At 39.3% G+C, this 19,072-nt stretch overlaps 1 protein-coding gene across 1 annotated transcript in view; it reads left to right on the forward strand.

The window, feature by feature from the left end:
* Positions 1-19,072, forward strand: part of LOC149042769 (uncharacterized) — a 45,294-nt gene that overhangs the window by 22,385 nt on the left and 3,837 nt on the right. The gene's annotated exons all lie outside the window — the stretch shown is intronic.

Genomic DNA, 19,072 nt, shown 5'->3' on the forward strand with positions numbered 1-19,072 from the left:
CATTTGCCATAATTTGATCAATACAAAGAAATCTCATTTTGCTAAAAACATTCCAGAATTACAGTCCAACAGTATGTTTACATTTTGAACAACTTAAAAGTACATGTACATTAACTTAAGATTAATGTCACCTCTTTTTATGGCAGTGGTACAAAACTGGGTTGCACATGTTGGTGCCTATGTTCCAACCAATTTATAACGTGATTAAGCTTTTTAATAATAAGTGCCCACTGATTAGAAACCCTGTAAAGAACAAACAACCAAAATTCAATTTGATATTCATTGAGCAAAACTTTAACAGTTAATAGGTGCAATAAGATGTTGGCTGACACCAATGTACACAGGGTTCAAGACTGGACTTGTTATAAATTAATTTTGTTGTCAATGTTCTGTGACACTCAATGTTTCCAGTCTTTGTACAAGAACATAAAATCGTTTGTGATATTAACATGTCTGATTTCCTTATAACTTTAAAATTGCTCTACTGTTGACTTGATTGAACCACAAATGTAAAATATCCACTTGAGAACCAGGCAAGCCATGTGAAACAGTAAGCTTCTTATAGGGATGCATGTGCATATTTGTTACTTTCCCCCCCTCTTCTCCTGCACTTGCTGACTTGTTCTTTTTATGTATGTATTTTCTGTGCAACTAGGAAAAGCATATACTTAGATATTTATTTTCTTTGTTTTTAACTTGTCGCGTACCCAAGTGTTGGGATTACGTTGAGTGTCAACCACATATACACATCCGTCTCATTCCAGTTTTTATTGAGTACGACGTGTTACAATGCAGTGAAAACTAAAAGGAAATTTATGATTGTGTAATCAGAAATGATGCTATGGAAATTACAAATGAATGTAACGATAAAAAAAAGGCGATTAAATGTACAAAGGAAACTCACGTTTGATCCTGCGTAAAAAGGGTAAAAGAAACTCCGTGGGAAAGTGACTCCAGTTACTCCGAAAACTCCAATAACTCCGATAGAAAACTCTAGATGGATGTACTCCGACAACTTACTCCGACACTCCGATATGTGATACTACAGAGATTATGTAAGCAACAGGCTTTAAACATGATAGGCGGCTAATAACACGATCAAATACACTCTGATAAATGATTAAAAGAATGAACAATGAAACGATAATAGAATTTAAACGATAGTAAATAATCACACAAAACAAAACAGTTCAGTTCATTTCAGTTCAGTTCGCTTGCTGAACGTTCGTCACATAACTTGTTGTTTAATCGCATTTACAGTATGTGCTGTTGTGTCTGTAGAAGTTTTGTCTTTGTTCCTGAGTAGTTTCAGACTGAGTTTTAGAAATTGGGTTGTAGATCCTTGATAAGGTGGAAATCATTAATGGTTGCTTTGTTCAGCCATACCAAGATAGTGGTTTCTGCTGATGATAAAGTGAGTTCTGAAACACAGAAGATATACTAATTTAAACTATGATTACACTATGATATATAGTCATGACAGCCACTTCTTACAGGGTTGTTACTTCCTACTACATAAAGCAAAATGGCTTTTTGGCCAGATACTAAAGTTCCATTGTTTACAAATGTGTATAATTCTCCAGTTAAGATAATTCATCAGTATTGCACTGCACATCGTCTACTAAGCAAAAAAAAACACAATCTGGCGATATTGGATAAATAATCATGAATTTGGAATGCTCTCTTGTACGAGGAACTCCTGTTGACAGTGGAAATGAAACGTGGTAAGTTGCAAGATTTAAATTTAATTTAATGAGTCGTTACACCAAAATAAAAAAGAATTAAACATGAGAAGCAACAACCAATTGAAACCACCTTGAACCCCCTGCTAACTCAAACCATTTTGTTTCCCTTGGGAGTTTGAGTTAGTGGAGGCTCTGTATTTTGACTATTTTGAAAACATGTGGGTGCTTTCCAGGTGCAAGGCATGGTTTGCTTCATGTTGTGTTGGGTTTGGTATTAAGTTGGCTTGAGTCTTTGGTGAAATAACTTTTGACTGTTGGGTATTTTAAACCTTTTTCTGGAATGGCACATTAGCATTTCAAAAAAATTTTTTGTTCCTTTAGGTCAGGAGCGGTATGTTTTTTTGATGGTAGTGGGTGGCTGATGTGTGCTTTGAGATTAAATTGGTTTCTGAAATTTTGAATGTGGAAGTTCTTTCTGATTGGTTGGATAATGCCCATGTTTTTTTCTCTTGTCTTTTGGAACTTTTTTTTGAGGTTGGCCTGGTAGATTCTAGATTTGATGTGTATGGCTTCTAAAGTAATGGAATTTGACAAAAGAGACTTTTCAAGAACACCAAGGGTTAAATGACCTAATTCTATGATTGTTTTACAGATATGGAACCTTTTATTTGATTATACATGCAGGCCATGGAATATATTTAAAAAAAAGGTCCCCACTGTATATGTGCAAAATGGAATAAATGTATTATTAGATAATAACATGCTTAGCGCTTTGCTGCAATTTAAGTCCACTTGGAACAAATTCTTATTAGATGTAAGTGGGTGCATTGGTGCACCAAAGTAGTTTTCAAAGAAGTTGTTTGATAGTCAATTTAGCATTAAACTATGAGTTGAGTTTTCTAAGAAAATTATGCACAGGAGAGTATCTTGACTCAATCAGAATCTAAACTAAAACAAATTTAGACTACTGAAGAACTTAATATAGAGGGAGGTAAGATAGATAGAAGGTTGTAATTTACGACATTCCAATCATATTTGGGGTGTTACAATTTTAGGCCCATAAAATGAAATGGAGACTAAACAAACACAAATGATTTAAAAATTGAAAACAAAGGAAAATATAAATCCTGCTTTTTTGTATATGAGCCAATATACTGGCTGTGTAGGGCTGACCGCATGTTGCTCAAAAGAAAAATGATGCCGAGTTAAATACAATAGGTTGACTATAAAGGTGAAATGTTGTGCGTGCGATCAAAATTCCATTCTGTATCATTAACGTAGAAAAGACCAGTTTACTCTCTGAAGAAACCTTGCATCCGCACCTTGGGCCCTTCTTAAACAGTCTACAATGATTGATAATAATTTTCTTTTAACATTTGCTTTTTAGAATTCAAGTGGTCCCAAATATCTCGTCTGCTTAAAGAGTTTTGCTCACCATATAAGAATTTCCAACTGAACAGGACAGATCTTTCATCAAAATATCAACCTATCATTAAAAAAGCTGTTTTGTCCTACATGAAGCAATTATGCAATCTCACAGCTCTTGCAGGGTGTCTAGTTGCAACACACTGACACAAAAAGTCAATAAGAATGGGATGAAAAGTCCCAAAGAAGATTAAAATAGATCAAAACTGTTTTGTAAATGACCTGTTTACTTACTACTGCCTACTTCTTCCCAGTGTTGTGAATCTTTTCCAATTTGAAACAACCTGTAATGCACTGGTGCTTCCAACACTTTATTTCTATCAAACCAGGAGCCACTATCAGTGGTAACTTAATCTTGCCCTGTTTATGAGGGATATAGGGATATCTTGCACTACTTATGATACAATTATTAGTATTCACAGTGTGTAAAACTATTCTGCTGTTTATCAATAAAACTCTCCATTTTATGGTAAAAAAGTAAAAAATGTCTTTTTGTTACTAAATTAATATTAAAGAAAGATAATTCAATGTCAGGCTACTTGTACATTTGGTCATTGAGTTAAAGCTAATGCTCTGAAGAAAAATTCAAGTCATGCTCGTAACTGTGCAGTCTCTGACTGATTGAAAACAATATCATTTAAAACACATCTTGAAAACTAATTTGGCTTGCTTTGCACCAAGTTTTATGATGGTCATCAACTTTAAGTCAAGGTTTTCTCTTGTGCCACATGTAGAAAGCCCACTTCATCGTCAAGAGTGAATACAGCACATGTTCCAAAGATTTTGCTAGTGGTGACTTTAGTTTCTGTCGTGTCGTTATGCTCTATTGCAGTCACTACTTCTTATTCTTAATACTGAGTTGGTTTAGGCTGTTTTTTTTGACAGCTGTGTTTGCCCCTCCAGATGCTTAATGGAACTGAAGAAAATCTTGCAAGTCTAGCTTATAAAAGTAAGCCATAGGAAGAGACTGAAAGCATCGGTATCAAATCTTAATCAAACACACAATGAAATACTCAAGACTGTGGTGCAATTTAATGACATTTGCTTCACAAGTGCTCGCACACAATTTACATTGATGTCGATATTTCAACTAGAGATTATCTTGATTTGAACTAATTGCATTTTTACCTTGAGCATACAAATTAAAATAGACAACTAAGTGAAAAATAGATAAGTCAATGAATCGATTAATTATATATGATTAAGTTAATTGTATGTTGTAAAGGTAACCAGTTCAAAAGTGCCTTTTGACTTCTGGCACTCACTTTGGTCTTCCTGTAATGTGCTGATTGTGGCTTTTCTTTAGCCTGCTTGCAAATGTTGGAACTTGCCAATCCAGACTTTCCTTTTGCATCTCTTATTGCAGTTGTCATGGATATGTTTTTTGTACATGATCCCCTAATTGCCAATATGACCATTATAGTGATAGTTGCTAGATGTCCTTTGAGAGATTTTTTCTATCCAAGACACACCCAGGAGTGGATGTTAACAATGTGATATACAGTAGATATCAACTACCAACATTTCCCAGTGTTCTTTACATGTTTTAACACAAAATCATAGGTTGTTTGAAGTGGATGCAATCCAGGGAGGAATCTCAGCACACTCTTTCCTCTTTGCTCTTACAATTAGTTGCTTAGGTTTGCTTTTAGACAGATGTGAAACATCGAATTGGTGACTGTCTCAGGAGAAATTGCAATTCCTGTCAGCTCTTATTCCTGCCTGATGGCCAGTTGCAACAACCTTAATTTGTCTCTTTCCGTTTTTGTTTTCCATTTTTCTGTCATTGTTGTTGGCACTGCAGGTCCCATTGTTTGTGGCTGTTTACGATTCTTGTGTACTTATTGTCAGTAGTGACAACTTGGATGGTGCAATGCCTCCAAGTAAGCATACTGTATATTGTACTCTGACTGGTTCTGTGTGGTGATACGTTATGTCTCTGAAAATGATCTTGTCTTTTTTGTAAGCAAAGTCTTGTACCTCTACAGGTTTCCTGGTTTTATGGCTTTGCGACAAGAGGGGATATTTCTGTGAGGATTAGAGCAGGATTTCACACATTTCCATCTTTGATGTTTGTAGAGTCAGCCTTACAAAGTTCATTGTTTTACTATAGTTTCTTTTAACCCAGTGAGCTCCACACCTTAGAGCTCAGACCACCCCCTGAAATTCCAGAGAAAATGGCTGCCACAGTGAACACACAGACCACTGCCAAAATAATTTAAGATTTTAGTGTCTTCGTTTCACTCTACTGAAGGGAAACTGCACAAATTTGCATTTTAAATAATATACTTCCCCCTGTCAAATTTTATTTTCAACTTGAGCATCAGGCTCTCTCTAAAAAAATTCTAAAGCTAGAGAACGGATTCAACTTCATGATGTACAGCGAGTCATTGGCAAGATTGCCTTCAGCTTTGAAAGTATTTATCAGTATAATGACTCTCTTTTGCACTCTTATTCCATCAGAATCATGTAAAAAGCTTTCTCTCAAATACAACACCAAAAGACAGATCGCAAATTTCTCCTCAACAAAAGGAATCCTAAACTTTCTAACGCGGTTCAATTTTGAATTTGCCTGCCATGGCAACATTGCGACACATCACAAGGCGCAGCTATAAAATTACTTTTTGCAAGTCATGAGCAAGAACAAACCAATTTTTACGCCTAAATGAAAAGTTTCACTTTGAACAATGCATATATGTTCTTCGCTTAGGCAAACTTTTGCTCCAAGCGAGTTACAAGGGGGCAAACTTTGCAGAGGAGATTGTTTTGGTCTTCTGCGGTTGGGTCAGCAAGATGTAAATATTTCCCCAGAGTCATGAAGCAGTGCTCTGGGATCGTTTTTTTTAAGCAATCAACTCCAACAAACTCGTCAGAATCCCAGTACATTGCCAGCTGAGGAAGTTCATGGATTCCAATGAGAATGTTTAGCACAAGATGCGCTGAAATTTCCGCTTGGGTAGCTGTGAACGATCGATCCCCTTTCGAACAAGCATACGCAACGGTGTATTGGACGATTTCGTCAATGTAAGCATCATCAATAACTACATTGAAGAAATCTTTGGCAGTTGCATTTTCTCCAAGATCTCTGGTCGGGCCATGACGAATGGAGAATTCCTCAACATTAATTTGTCGCAATTAGCTAGACCATTGAAGAGCATTTGGTGGGCTTTCTTCTGCGGCAGATTCTTCATTACTACTTTCGTCGCTTTCTTCTTCCTGCTCACTAGCATATAGCTCACCAACAGAATCGCTTCCCCTTTCTTGCAACCATAGGTCGAAAAAGTCTTCCATCTCGTCATCCACATTGCAAAGCAAGTTTTGTTCATGCTGCGCTTGAGGAGCTTGTCGCTTTTTTCAATTTCTTTGATGATAAAACCAGTGAAGACTTCTTGCTCTTCATCAGATGAAAATTAACTTTCATCAATTCTTCCAGAAGCCATGTCTAAGGTCACGACATATTTTTGAAAAATTTTTCAAAAATCGCACGGTGAATGTGGAATAGTGAGTTTGGTCTCAAACAAAAGCTTATTTTTTGCATGTCACGTTTCACTGCTTTTCAATACCCAGGGGAGTATACCCCTTAGTTTCAGTTCAAGAAACACAAAATGTAATGTTCCGAAATGTTTCTATGCCTCAAGGTTCTTATGTACTAAACAAACTGTGCATACAGGTAAGAAAACCTAACAATAAAAGGAACGTCAACAAAACAAAGAGGCAAAGTTAGAAAAAGTGTCTTGTTCCTCAGCACTTGTAATCTTGTAGCCACAGTAGTGGGTGACGCTCACATGTTGGACGACTAGGTGGCTCTGGAACTACTGGTGTTGGCAGAACCAATGGTTGCGGCAACGCAACTGAGCTCGTCTCAGTCTGCTTGATTAGCTCAGTCGGCTTGCTTGCTTCAGAAGGCTCCAACGTTTCAGGAGTGGCCCTTAACCATCGGTGGTTTCGACAATACTGTTTCCCATTCACCTCTACCTGATAGGAACGGTTGCCTACATCTCCAATGACCTGTCCAAGGGACCATTCTTTCTCACCTGGCAGGCGCATTCTTATGGCATCACCGTTGTCTAATTTCGGCAATTCGTGTGTGTGTCGGTCATAATAATGCTTCTGCTTCTGCTTCCTCATCTCAATCATCTTTGGTACATTAGTAATCACACGAGGCTCTAACAATGTCTTAGCTACTGGGAGATGAGTCCGTGTTCGCCTGCCGTAGAGTAGCTGAGAAGGTGAAGCATGCATTCCCTCAGTAGGTGTGTTGCGCCATTCAAGTAACGCCAACAAAGGATCTCACTTATCTGCACGGGCTTTCATCAACAACGACTTGCAGGACTTCACGGCATTTTCAACACGACCATTACTCTGGGGATGGCGAGGGCTTGAAGTAATGTGATGAAAGTCCAGTTCTTTACTGAACGACTCAAAATCTCCACTGTTGAAAGGCGGTCCATTGTCACTAATAACTGTCACAGGGATACCATGTCTGGCAAACCAAGTCTTTAAGACTGTAATGACACGATTGCTTGTGGTGTTACTCAAATCTTGTACCTCAAAATAACCAGAGTAGTAATCAACGGCTATCAGGAAGGCCTGCCTCTAAAGTATAAACAAATCAACCCCAACTTTCTCCCATGGTAGATTGGGCACAATATGGGGCTGTAGTGGCTCTCTACATTGTTCAGGTTGATACCTGTTACAAATACCGCATTTTGATAGGTAATCCTTGGGCTGTGCCGTGATTCCTGGCCAGTAAACAATATCACGAGCTCGACGCAGTGTTCCTTCGACCCCAATATGCGACTCGTGCAGGCTGTTCACAATGTCAGAACGCTCACCAGCAGGTATGACTAAACGATGACCCTTGTATACCAAACCATCCTCTATAGCCAGCTCATCCCGGCTGTTCCAATACAGCTCAATCACTTGTTTCTGATGCTTGTCATTTTCACGTGCCTGTGCCAAGGTTTCCGGCCAACCTTTACGAATAACATTGGATAGGATCTGCAACTCTTCATCCTTAGCAGTCTCCTCGCGCAGCCTCTCCAAACGAGTAGGAGACACCGTCAGTTCTTCATCACATTTGACTTGCTCTAACCCAAAGGCAAATAGTCGTTCCTTAATGGAACGGACATCACTGTTTGGGACAGTCAACTGTTTGCCCTCGAGATATGCTCCACTTAGGGTGTCAGCCAAGAACATGGTGGTGCCTTTCTTGTATTCCACTTGGATGTCATAATTCTGCAAACGGAGTTGCATTTGTTGGAGGCGCTTTGGGGAGCTGTGGATGGGTTTCTTGAATATGGTTTCCAGCGGTTTGTGGTCTGACTGAACAACTACATCACTTCTTCCAAAGATGTACTGATCAAACTTCTCACATGCAAAGATTATTGCAAGAAGCTCCTTCTCAATTTGAGCATAATTTTGTTCAGTAAGGGTCATCACACGGGAGCTGTAAGCCACTGGACACCCTTCTTGCAACAAGGCAGCTCCAAGTCCAGTCTGGGAAGCATCACACTGGATGACTACTGGTTTGCTCACATCATAGTAGGCAAGTACAGGGGCGGTTACAATCATTTCTTTAACATGGGCCAAAGCATCAGCATGGGCAGGTAACCAACACCATTCAGCATCCCTTTCAGTGAGTTTTCTCAGGACTTCTGTTTCATCTGACAAGCATGGCAGAAACTTTGCCAAATAATTCACCATGCCAAGAAATCAACACATAGAGTGAACATCAGTAGGGTCAGGCATTTGTACTATTGCCTCCACCTTGCACGGGTCAGGTTTGAGACCTTCTGGTGTCAAAACATAACCAATAAAGGGAACTTCTTGCTGTCTCAGCCAGGCTTTCTTCTCGTTCAGCTTCAGGTTTCTTTCACGACAGCGATTTAAGAAAGCATGTACATTTTGGTCATGGTCTGACTGCCACTCGGCAGGTATGTTGCCGTATCCAACAATCACAAAATCATCTGCAATGACCTCTACTCCCTTAAGCCCCTCTATGTGCTCTCGCATTCTTCGTTGCCAAACTTCTGGTGCACTGTTAATGCCAAACGGTATTCGCTTCCAGCGGTAACGCCCAAAAGGGGTGTTAAATGTGGTGAGCATACTGGATTCTTCGTCAAGTTCCACCTGCCAGAAGCCATTGCTAGCATCAAACACGCTGAACAACTTTGCTCCGTTTAGCCTAGTTGCAATTTCTTCAATTGTTGGCATTGGGAAATGTTCTCATTTTATGGCGACATTCAGATCCCTAGGATCAAGACAAATGCATATCTTCGTCTCCTCACTTGCTTCAGAAGGTGGCTTACTCACCACCAGCATGCTGGAAACCCAATCTGTGGACTGATTGACCTTTGCTATGACGTCATCCGCTGTCATTTCCTCCAACTTTCTCTGCACGTGCTCGGTCATGGCAACAGGTAACCGCCTTGGTGGGTGGACTACAGGCTTCACAGACTTGTCAGTTACAATACTATACTTCCCATCTAGCTTTCCAAGACCCTCAAATAGGTCAGCATACTCTTCTAGTAAGGGGTCTTTACCTGTCTTCAGCACATTTATGCGTGGATCTCAGTTGCAATCAAGGATCTTTATCAGGTTCATTTCTAACATACCCTTCTTGGACAATATTGGCTCATAGCCACGACCATTGACTACACTAACTTGTATCTTGTGTGTGTGTCCATTGCGGGTTGCATACAGGGTTGCTTTGCCCTCGATGGGTTGTTCATACCCATTAGCCAAGATCAGAACTGACTTCACTCGAGTATCAAGAGAGTTTAAGTCCAGGTCACCAGTCACACCCTTGTGGACATCCAAAGGCAGTAGGTTACACTCAGCTCCTGTGTCCATCAGGAATGCAACTTCATGACAATCATCATAATTATGTTGATGTTACACCCTTGGCTTGGTACTTTGATATCAAACTTGGTATCTTTCTCATACAGAGTAGATACGATCTACTGTGGGGAATAGGTTAAGAAGGCCCACAACGTCCTCAGTCTTCACTTTCAGGTTTTTTTTAATCACAGTTTTTTCTTTTCTCCTACAAAAATAATCCACCTCTCACTGGCATCAATCAAGCGAACCCTAATCTATGGCACACCTTGAATAAACATGAGCTGATTGGCTAAAACGATATTGCTGACAGAAAAATAACAAACGTACTCTATTTCACAATAACACGTGGAATAACGTGATCTTTGCCATTCAGATAAAAATAAACGCCTTCAAAGATTGGCAGTTTGTGACAAAATAAACATTAAAAGCCCTATGCTATTATCGAGTTTCCAACACACTCCCCCATGTGCTTTCGACAAGGAAGTACATATAAACAAAGGAAACTGCTTCAACCTAAGTACGCTGAACAATTTGAAAACGAAGAAAAGTCTTAAAGAACAAATCACATAGTTCAATGATTCCATTGTCCACAGTGTTCACGTTGAATCACAGTTCAGCGTTCTTTGAATGTCACCAGTCTTAATCACTTGAAATCATAACAAAAAGCAGCATCCACAATAGGGAGTCTTGTTGCAACTGCCGCATCCCTCCTTGGCCGATAGGGTTCGGCATCAGGAGTCAACCTTGCATCTTCTTTGTCACCTGATACTTTATGGGCCCAGCAAAGTCAACACCAATGGTTTCGTAGGATGTCACTCCTTGGGTCCTGGTCGTTGGTAGGTTGCTTAGTGGTGGGGACTGGTAGGCTTGAGCTCGAAATCTCTTGCAACCCCAACAGCTTTTAATGACCTTCTTGGTAAGTTTTCTCAGGTGAGGGATCCAGTGAGTCTCCCGAACTTTGGTCATTGTGAGTGTAACTCCCCCATGAAGGGTCGCTAGATGCGCTCGTTGAACAAGCTTGTGTGTGAATGCGTTACCATCAGGAAGGTAGATAGGGTATGCACCAACGATTCGTCCTCTACACTCCAGTATTCCGTTGTTGTCTGGTTGCAAGTTAAGCTGTAACTTGTCTGCCTCAAAATTCTTCAAACTTCTGCCTTCCTCTTGAGCTCGACTGGTCCACCAGGTGTCCTGGTACTTCATTTCATCGGTGGTCAGCGGTCCTTTCACTCCTCTTGGCTTTAGGTTTCTGGAATTAGTTAGGAACCTGGACACCCATGCGCACACGCGCAAGGCCTTTAACAGACTGTGTTGCTGCATCAGCACACTAAACTTGTCTTCTGATGATAGGGCTGTGGCTAAGACTTCCTTTATCACTGGATTCTGCGGTGGGTACGGTAATAAGGTCTGGGGGCCGTGCTCAAGGATCACTGAGCCATGCTGGTCCCCTCCACCACAGTTGTTTCTCTTCTGTGACTGGTTCACTGCGGCTAGCAACGTCGGCAGGATTATCCTTTGTTGGTATGTATCTCCACGTAATGTCACCATGCTCTCTAATCTTTCGGACATGATTTGCCACGAATTGCTTGAAGTCTCCATTCCCAAAATGCAGGAAAAAAAAGACGAAAGTTTACCCAGCGTCTCAAGAGATTGAACATGGTAGTTCAAAGTCTGGCAAAATTTATGGATTTTGCGCGGCTGTGATCCTGTTATCACTGGCAAGGCATTCAAGTTGTCGATGTATGCCTTTACAATCTCGCTTATCTTGCCGTAATTTGAAGTCAGAATATTCTTAGCACGCTGGTAGCTTTCAGAAGTAAAGGGAAGGCCGTCGATTGATTCGCAAACATTACTTTCCAGCAATTCTTTCAGATGAGCGAATTTTGTGACCGCTGGCAGATCAGATGAATCAATTTCAGCTTCAAACTTGTTCCAAAACGAGAGCCACTTCTCATAGGTGCCATCGTATTTTGTGATGATTAGTTTTGGCATTTTCAGGTTGCTCTTGCTGGCTGGCTTTGTGGCGGCTTGCTCTGTTTGTTGAATTTTCGCCTTTTGCTCAAGTTTTAGTTTTTCAAACTCTAGTTCTTCCTCTTGTTGCTGATCGAGCAAAGTTTTCTCCTTCTCACACTTGTAGTCCTCTACTCTCGTCGCAGCTTCTTCAAGGCTGCGAGTTAAATCAGATATCTCCAAATCTGCTTCGTCGGTGTGTTGTTCTATTGTTGCTCCCCATTTCTGCTCATTCTCAACGATTTCTCCAGCCTCATGCTTGGCTTTTTCGATGTCTACCTTTAGATCTTCGATGGCATTCACGATTTTCTTCAAAATTTCCTTGTGATGAAGGATTTTGTCGAGGTTGCCCTTGTCCACGATTGCAGCAGTCTTGGAGTGAGTAAGTGCTGGTAGTTGCAATTCTGTCTTGAGTTCCTTTTGCTTTTCCTCCATTTTAGTTTGGTTTAGATTCTTGATAGTCCTGTCTGAGGTGCCACTGGTGTGGGGAATAGGTTAAGAAGGCCCACAACGTCCTCAGTCTTCTCTTTCAGGTTTTTTTTAATCACAGTTTTTTCTTTTCTCCAACAAAAATAATCCACCTCTCACGGGCATCAATCGAGCGAACCCTAATCTATGGCACACCTTGAATAAACATGAGCTGATTGGCTAAAACGATATTGCTGACAGAAAAATAACAAACGTATTCTATTTCACAATAACACGTGGAATAACGTGAACTTTGCCATTCAGATAAAAATAAACGCCTTCAAAGATTGGCAGTTTGTGACAAAATAAACATTAAAAGCCCTATGCTATTATCGAGTTTCCGACACTACTCTGTATCAAGCTTTCAAATTGATAAACTTCTGAAGGAGTGGAGCATCCTATAGCAGAGATCAAGAACCAATGTTTACTGCTGTTATTAAGGGTTTGTGAGAACTTGCCTTTGTGGACAGAAAAATATTTCCCTGAATTTGATGCTATGCATCCATTTGTGTAAGGGAACTAGACTGGTCAGTAAGTCAGTCTCCAGTTCAAATGATATCAAAGTTATGTTCTAAAAGATGGAAAGAACTACCCTTTGGGCACTACTTAGAGAGATCTCTTCAAATTGTAGAATTATTATTTTTTTTATTTCTTGGCAAGGTTTGCGTTTGTGGTCATGATTACTGTACGGATGATGCTTGTGTATGTAGTGATGGTGGTGCTTGCAGTTTTGTTACAAGTAGGGTAAGGTAGGGTAACTTTATTTATACAAGATATGTATAAAAGCTGAAAGCTTGTGGGGTCGTGTACAATAAATTACTTTGAAATTAAAAAATAGATAAAATGCTTTAAGCAAAAATTAAAATACATTACTTAGATCAGTAGATCAGTAGTTAAAATGTAAATAAAATGAACTTTTACAATATATATCAATAAGACATAGAAAAACTAACTTAATTTCAATTAGTCTGGATGATGTTTGCATGTGCAATGCTGGTGTGAAGTGCTGGTGATGTATTTGGTTGTGTTTGGTTTGATAGACTATAACAGCTTTTTGGCCTTGTGAGTTTTGACTTATGTCTGAGAATTAATGGACTTTTGCATCTATATCTCTGTTTCTGGTGCATTGATGCCCTCTTTTGAGAGATTCCTTGCAGGTGTCACTGTTTTAGTTGTGATTGGCTGTCTGTGAATACAAATATATGAGCAAAAAGGATTCCTCAGGAGGGATTTCTGGTGACTTCTAAACAAACGCTATCAAACTTTGTGTTGGTTACTAATTTGGAATTTTCAGCCTTAGCAGGGACAATTTTCAATTTCCTCTTTTTTAATTAGTATTAGCAAGAGAAGATTTACAGAGTAAAATAGGGAAGTAGAGTTTTCATCTAGCTCCCTGCATTCCTTCTTAAGTTCTGAAGGTAGACTTTCCTCTCCCTCATAAGCTGCTGCTGCTGAATTCCTTTTCCAACTTTTTTATTTCCTCCTCAAGAGGCTAATTTCTTCCTCAAATAGACTCAAGGAAAAAGTGGGCTTTGGAAAAATTCTTTGCACTATTTGTTGCATGCTGGTAGAGAGTAGTTAACTGTTAAGAACATGTCTATTAAGCATAAATTGTCAGGTCTTCACTGAGTTAGTAATGCCATTTGATAAAATGTAACAACTTTTGTGGTAACTTTTTATTGCAAAAGAATGGTAGTTTTGTAACAGTTTGCTGCTCCACTCTTTGATCTGTAACAAAATCTTCTTGTATCTTTCAATTGAGATACTCTTTGTGGGAGGTTTGAATCCCTCTGTAGTTTGACAAGATTGTTCCCCCACCCCATGGAGTTTCATGATTTGTTACCTCTAAAAGGTTAAAGAAATTTAGTTGTACTTCTGGGCTGTCTTATTTAAGGCTTGACATTATTTATAAACAATCAATAGTAAAGTAGCAACTAAAGGTAATAAAAGTAGGCGTGGACCATTCAATTGATGTTTTATTGCTTGTAAATAATCATTAGTGCCTCATGTCTCATGAAAATGCCCATCTTTCTGTGTGCCGTCTTCATAATCAAAAGCTGGATTGTCTCCATTCATGAACTGCATCTTTTTGTAAGCTGTATTGGCTAAGTTTCCTCTGGTACTTAAAATTTAGTTGAATTTAATTCAGTTGGGCACTTCCTATTGGAGATTGAAAGGTGCCCCCTGTCATTCATAGTTTTTATGGCCAAAAATATGCTATTTTAAAAAGAAATTGTGTTTTTGTTTTCAGCATGATAGTTATAGGCATGGTTTTCACAGGTCAGGAAATTCAGGGAGCAATGAACTACTTCAAGGCCTGAGTAAAGTCAGGGAATGTCTTTTTGAGTTGGGGAAGAATTACATCTTTGAGAGAAGTCAGGAGAAAGTAATATTTCAAGTAAATGTGAAGTTGTTCATCTTTGTGGTCATCTTCACAACAAAGGATGGTGACACATTCCTTTTTGTTATTTATTACTTACATTGTCCAGAATGGTTGACAGAGTCCCAACCAGCTTTTCCTTTTCCTAGGTGATACAAGTTGAAGTTGGTTTCTGAATAAAAACATGAATCACAAGTTTTGCAAATAGGAACTGAGAGCAGGAAATGAAAAACTGTAGTAAGAAGTGCAAATTCATCTGAAAGCACAGCATGTTGAAGACATGGTATTCCAGCAAAGAGGGCAAACAAACAAAATTCTGATGCTTTCCAATGCTTTGATTTAGCAATACTATATGGCTTTCTGGTCAAGTCATGGGGCACTTTGATACAAAGAAACAGATTGTATAGCTCATGACTAATTCCTAGCAAACTGTATGAATCTGTAACATGCTGAGGATCAAACCATGGTGCGAATAGTAATCTTCCCATGATTCCTTTGCAGGCATAATGCACCTAGCCAATCGGTAAATTGTCTAGAATGTCAACCAATTGACAAACACATTTTCTCCTGCGATACCAAACACTGTAGTGCCTCTTGCCTCCTCAACTCTTGCAAACATCCTGGTTTCTTGTGCTGTTCTGACAGCCACAGTGCCAGAGGGCCTGTATTCATACAGCCTTCCACGTGTTTGCTGGTCATACCTCCCTGGATGTTTGCATATACCACAGCCAAATTGACCATTGTACTGATTGATATTAAAAAGCAAGGCTTTGGCAGGTAGGTCTGGTACAACAGATCAGATTCTGCACACTGGTGACACAAGTACACCTGTTTCATTTGTTAAAACTACTACCATTTGCTAAATTGAACAATTCACTGGTAAAATGTTTCACAAATAGTGGCACATTTGGTTTAGACTAAGGATGGTTGGTCACAGGGATGGCTGGTCACAGGGTACATCTTTGCTCAATGAGATATTTATTGACTTTTTTGCTTGAAGCATGTATATTTTTGCACAATTTTTGGGATTTTCAGGTTATCAGCTCCTCTACCCTTAAACTGCCAATTTAAGAGTACTGTTCACTTAATAATAATAATAATAATAATAATAATAATAATTTATTAGTTGTATAGCCCTATTTACATGTACAGATCAATAGTGCTTTACACTGAATAAAAATTAAAAACCTTATATATCTAATTAAAAATTTACAATAGTAATGGTAGCTAAAAATATATAAAAATAAATTATTTTAATGTAATATATCTGAGTTAATAATTACAAAAAGCTTCATTAAACAGAAACGTTTAAATAGCTTTTTTAAATTTATCCAAACACTTAATCATTCTAATTTCATGAGGAAGTCTGTTCCATAAGTATGGTGCTGCTGCCTGAAAAGACCGATCTCTAAATGTCTTCAGCATCTTACCCTTAGGGGGCTCTAAGTAAAGACCGTCATTAGATCGAAGACATTAAGAAGATTTTGATTTAATAGATATAAGGCTGTTAATATATGATGGAGCTAAATTATGAACCGCTTTAAAAGTAAGTAGAAGAATTTTAACCCATTGAGCCCCACACCTTAGAGCTCAGACCACCCCCTGAAATTCCAGAGAAAATGGCTGCTACAGTGAACACACAGACCACTGCCAAAATAATAAGATTTTAATGTCTTCATTTCACTCTACTGAAGGGAAACTGCACAAAGTTGCATATTAAATAATATACTTTCCCCCTGTCAAATTTTATTTTCAACTTGAGCATCAGGCTCTCTCAAAAAAAATTCTAAAGCTAGAGAACGGATTCAACTTCATGATGTACAGCGAGTCATTAGCAAGGTTGCCTTCAGCTTTGAAAGTATTTATCAGTATGATGACACTCTTTTGCACTCTTATTCCATCAGAATCATGTATAAAGCTTTCCCTCAAATACAACACCAAAAGACAGATCGCAAATTTTTCCTCAACAAAAGGAATCCTAAACTTTCTAACGCGGGTCAATTTTGAATTTGCCCGCCATAGCGACATCACGACACGTCACAAGGCGCAGCTATAAAATTACTTTTTGCGAGTCATGAGCAAGAACAAACCAATTTTTACGCCTAAATGAAAAGTTTCACTTTGAACAATGCATATATGTTCTTTGCTTAGGCAAACTTTTGCTCCAAGCGAGTTACAAGGGGGCAAACTTTGCAGAGGAGATCGTTTTGGTCTTCTGCGGTCGGGTCAGCAAGATGTAAATATTTCCCCAGAGTCATGAAGCGGTGCTCTGGGATCGTTTTTTTTAAGCAATCAACTGCAACAAACTCGTCAGAATCCCAGTACATTGCCAGCTGAGGAAGTTCATGGATTCCAATGAGAATGTTTAGCCCAAGATACGCTGAAATTTCCGCTTGAGTAGATGCGAACGATCGATCCCCTTTTGAACGAGCGTACGCAACGGTGTATCGGACGATTTCGTCAATGTAAGTATCGTCAATAAATACATTGAAGAAATCTTTGGCAGTTGCATTTTCTCCGAGATCTCTGGTCGGGCCACGACGAATGGAGAATTCCTCAACATTAATTTGTCGCAATTAGCCAGACCATTGAAGAGCATTTGGTCGGCTTTCTTCTGCGGCAGATTCTTCATCACTACTTTCGTCGCTTCTTTCTTCCTCCTCATTAGCGTATAGCTCAACATCGAAATCGCTTTCCCTTTCTTGCGACCGTAGGTCGAAAAAGTCTTCCATCTCGTCATCCACATTGCGAAGCAAGTTTTGTTCATGCTGTGCTTGACGAGCTTGTCGCTTTTTTCAATTTCTTCGATGATAAAACCAGCGAAGACTTCTTGCTCTTCACCGGATGAAAATTAACTTTCATCAATTCTTCCAGAAGCCATGTCTTAGACCACGACATATTTTTGAAAAATTTGTCAAAAATCGCACGGTTAACGTGGAATAGTGAGTTTGGTCTCAAACAAAAGCTTATTTTTTGCATGTCACGTTTCACTGCTTTTCAATACCCAGGGGAGTTTTGTTTCTAAGCTACAGCCAATCAAAACAAGCCATTTCTGACAGGGCGCATGAGGGCGCATTGGAATTTCAGAGGGGTTTTATTTCTGGGCGCATGAGGGCGCATCGGATGTCAATGGGTTAAATTTAATGCGAGCCTGGATTGGAAGCCAGTGTAACTCATATAGAATAGGAGTAATATGCAAGTACCTTCCAACGTTCAATAGCAGTCTTGCGGCTGCATTCTGTACATGTTGTACTTCAGCTATCAGTTCCTTTGAGGCACCATACAAAAGACTTGAATGAAAGTGATCTTTGCAGTGATGTGCACTACTTAGGCAGTAGTGAAAATAAGGCCTGAAAAAAAATTCAGGCCTGTACGGGATTTGAACCCATGACCTCTGCGATACCAGTGCAGCGCTCTACTAACTGAGCTAACAAGCCAACTGGGAGCTGGTCATGATGGTGGTTCTAAATAAACCCGTGAAGTGATGTGATAATAACCATACAAAAGACTGTTACAATTATCTAATCTATTTGTTATAAACGCATGAACTAAAGTATGGAGACTGTCTTCGTGTAAATATTTCTGAATGCTTCTAATGTTATGAAGATAAAAGAATGTAGATTTGCAAATATTTGTAATATGCTTAGACATGCTTAGGTTAGCATCCAACCAACAGCCTAGATTTTTAACCTCAGAGCTATTATTAATTACCGAGTTGCCAACGGAGATACTGATTGGCTGTACCCTTACCAAAGCTGTTGATATGGAACATATATGGTCCAAATATGGAAATGGTATGGGACAATATGGCTAATCTATGGGCATTGCATGGTTTTTATATGGGATGTTAGCTCCCATATAAAACCCATAAATAGTGACTAGTGCCCGCCAAGTGCATTCTATTGTCTTTCACTATGGGATTTCTACGTATTTCATAAAGTTCCATACACTCCCCACAGGATCTGGTATGGGAATGGTATGGGTCAGTCCCATAGTGATGCCATATGATGGCTGAACATTCTCTATGGGATTGCTACGTATTTCGTAAAGTTCCATATATTCCCCATAGTATCCATTAGGGGAATGGTATGCAACAATCCCATACCATTCCCATAATGACCCTGGACCATTCTCTATGGGATTGCTATGGGATTTTAAAGTTCCATATCATTCCCATAGCATTCAGCAAAGCTGACATCTCATATGGGAACACTATGGGGTCCTTTGACTTCAGCCCCATATCTTTACCATATGATTCAGA

The sequence above is a fragment of the Pocillopora damicornis genome, chromosome 7 (assembly GCF_964200805.1).
Source record: "Pocillopora damicornis chromosome 7, jaPocDami1.2, whole genome shotgun sequence".
Taxonomy (NCBI): Eukaryota; Metazoa; Cnidaria; class Anthozoa; order Scleractinia; family Pocilloporidae; genus Pocillopora; species Pocillopora damicornis.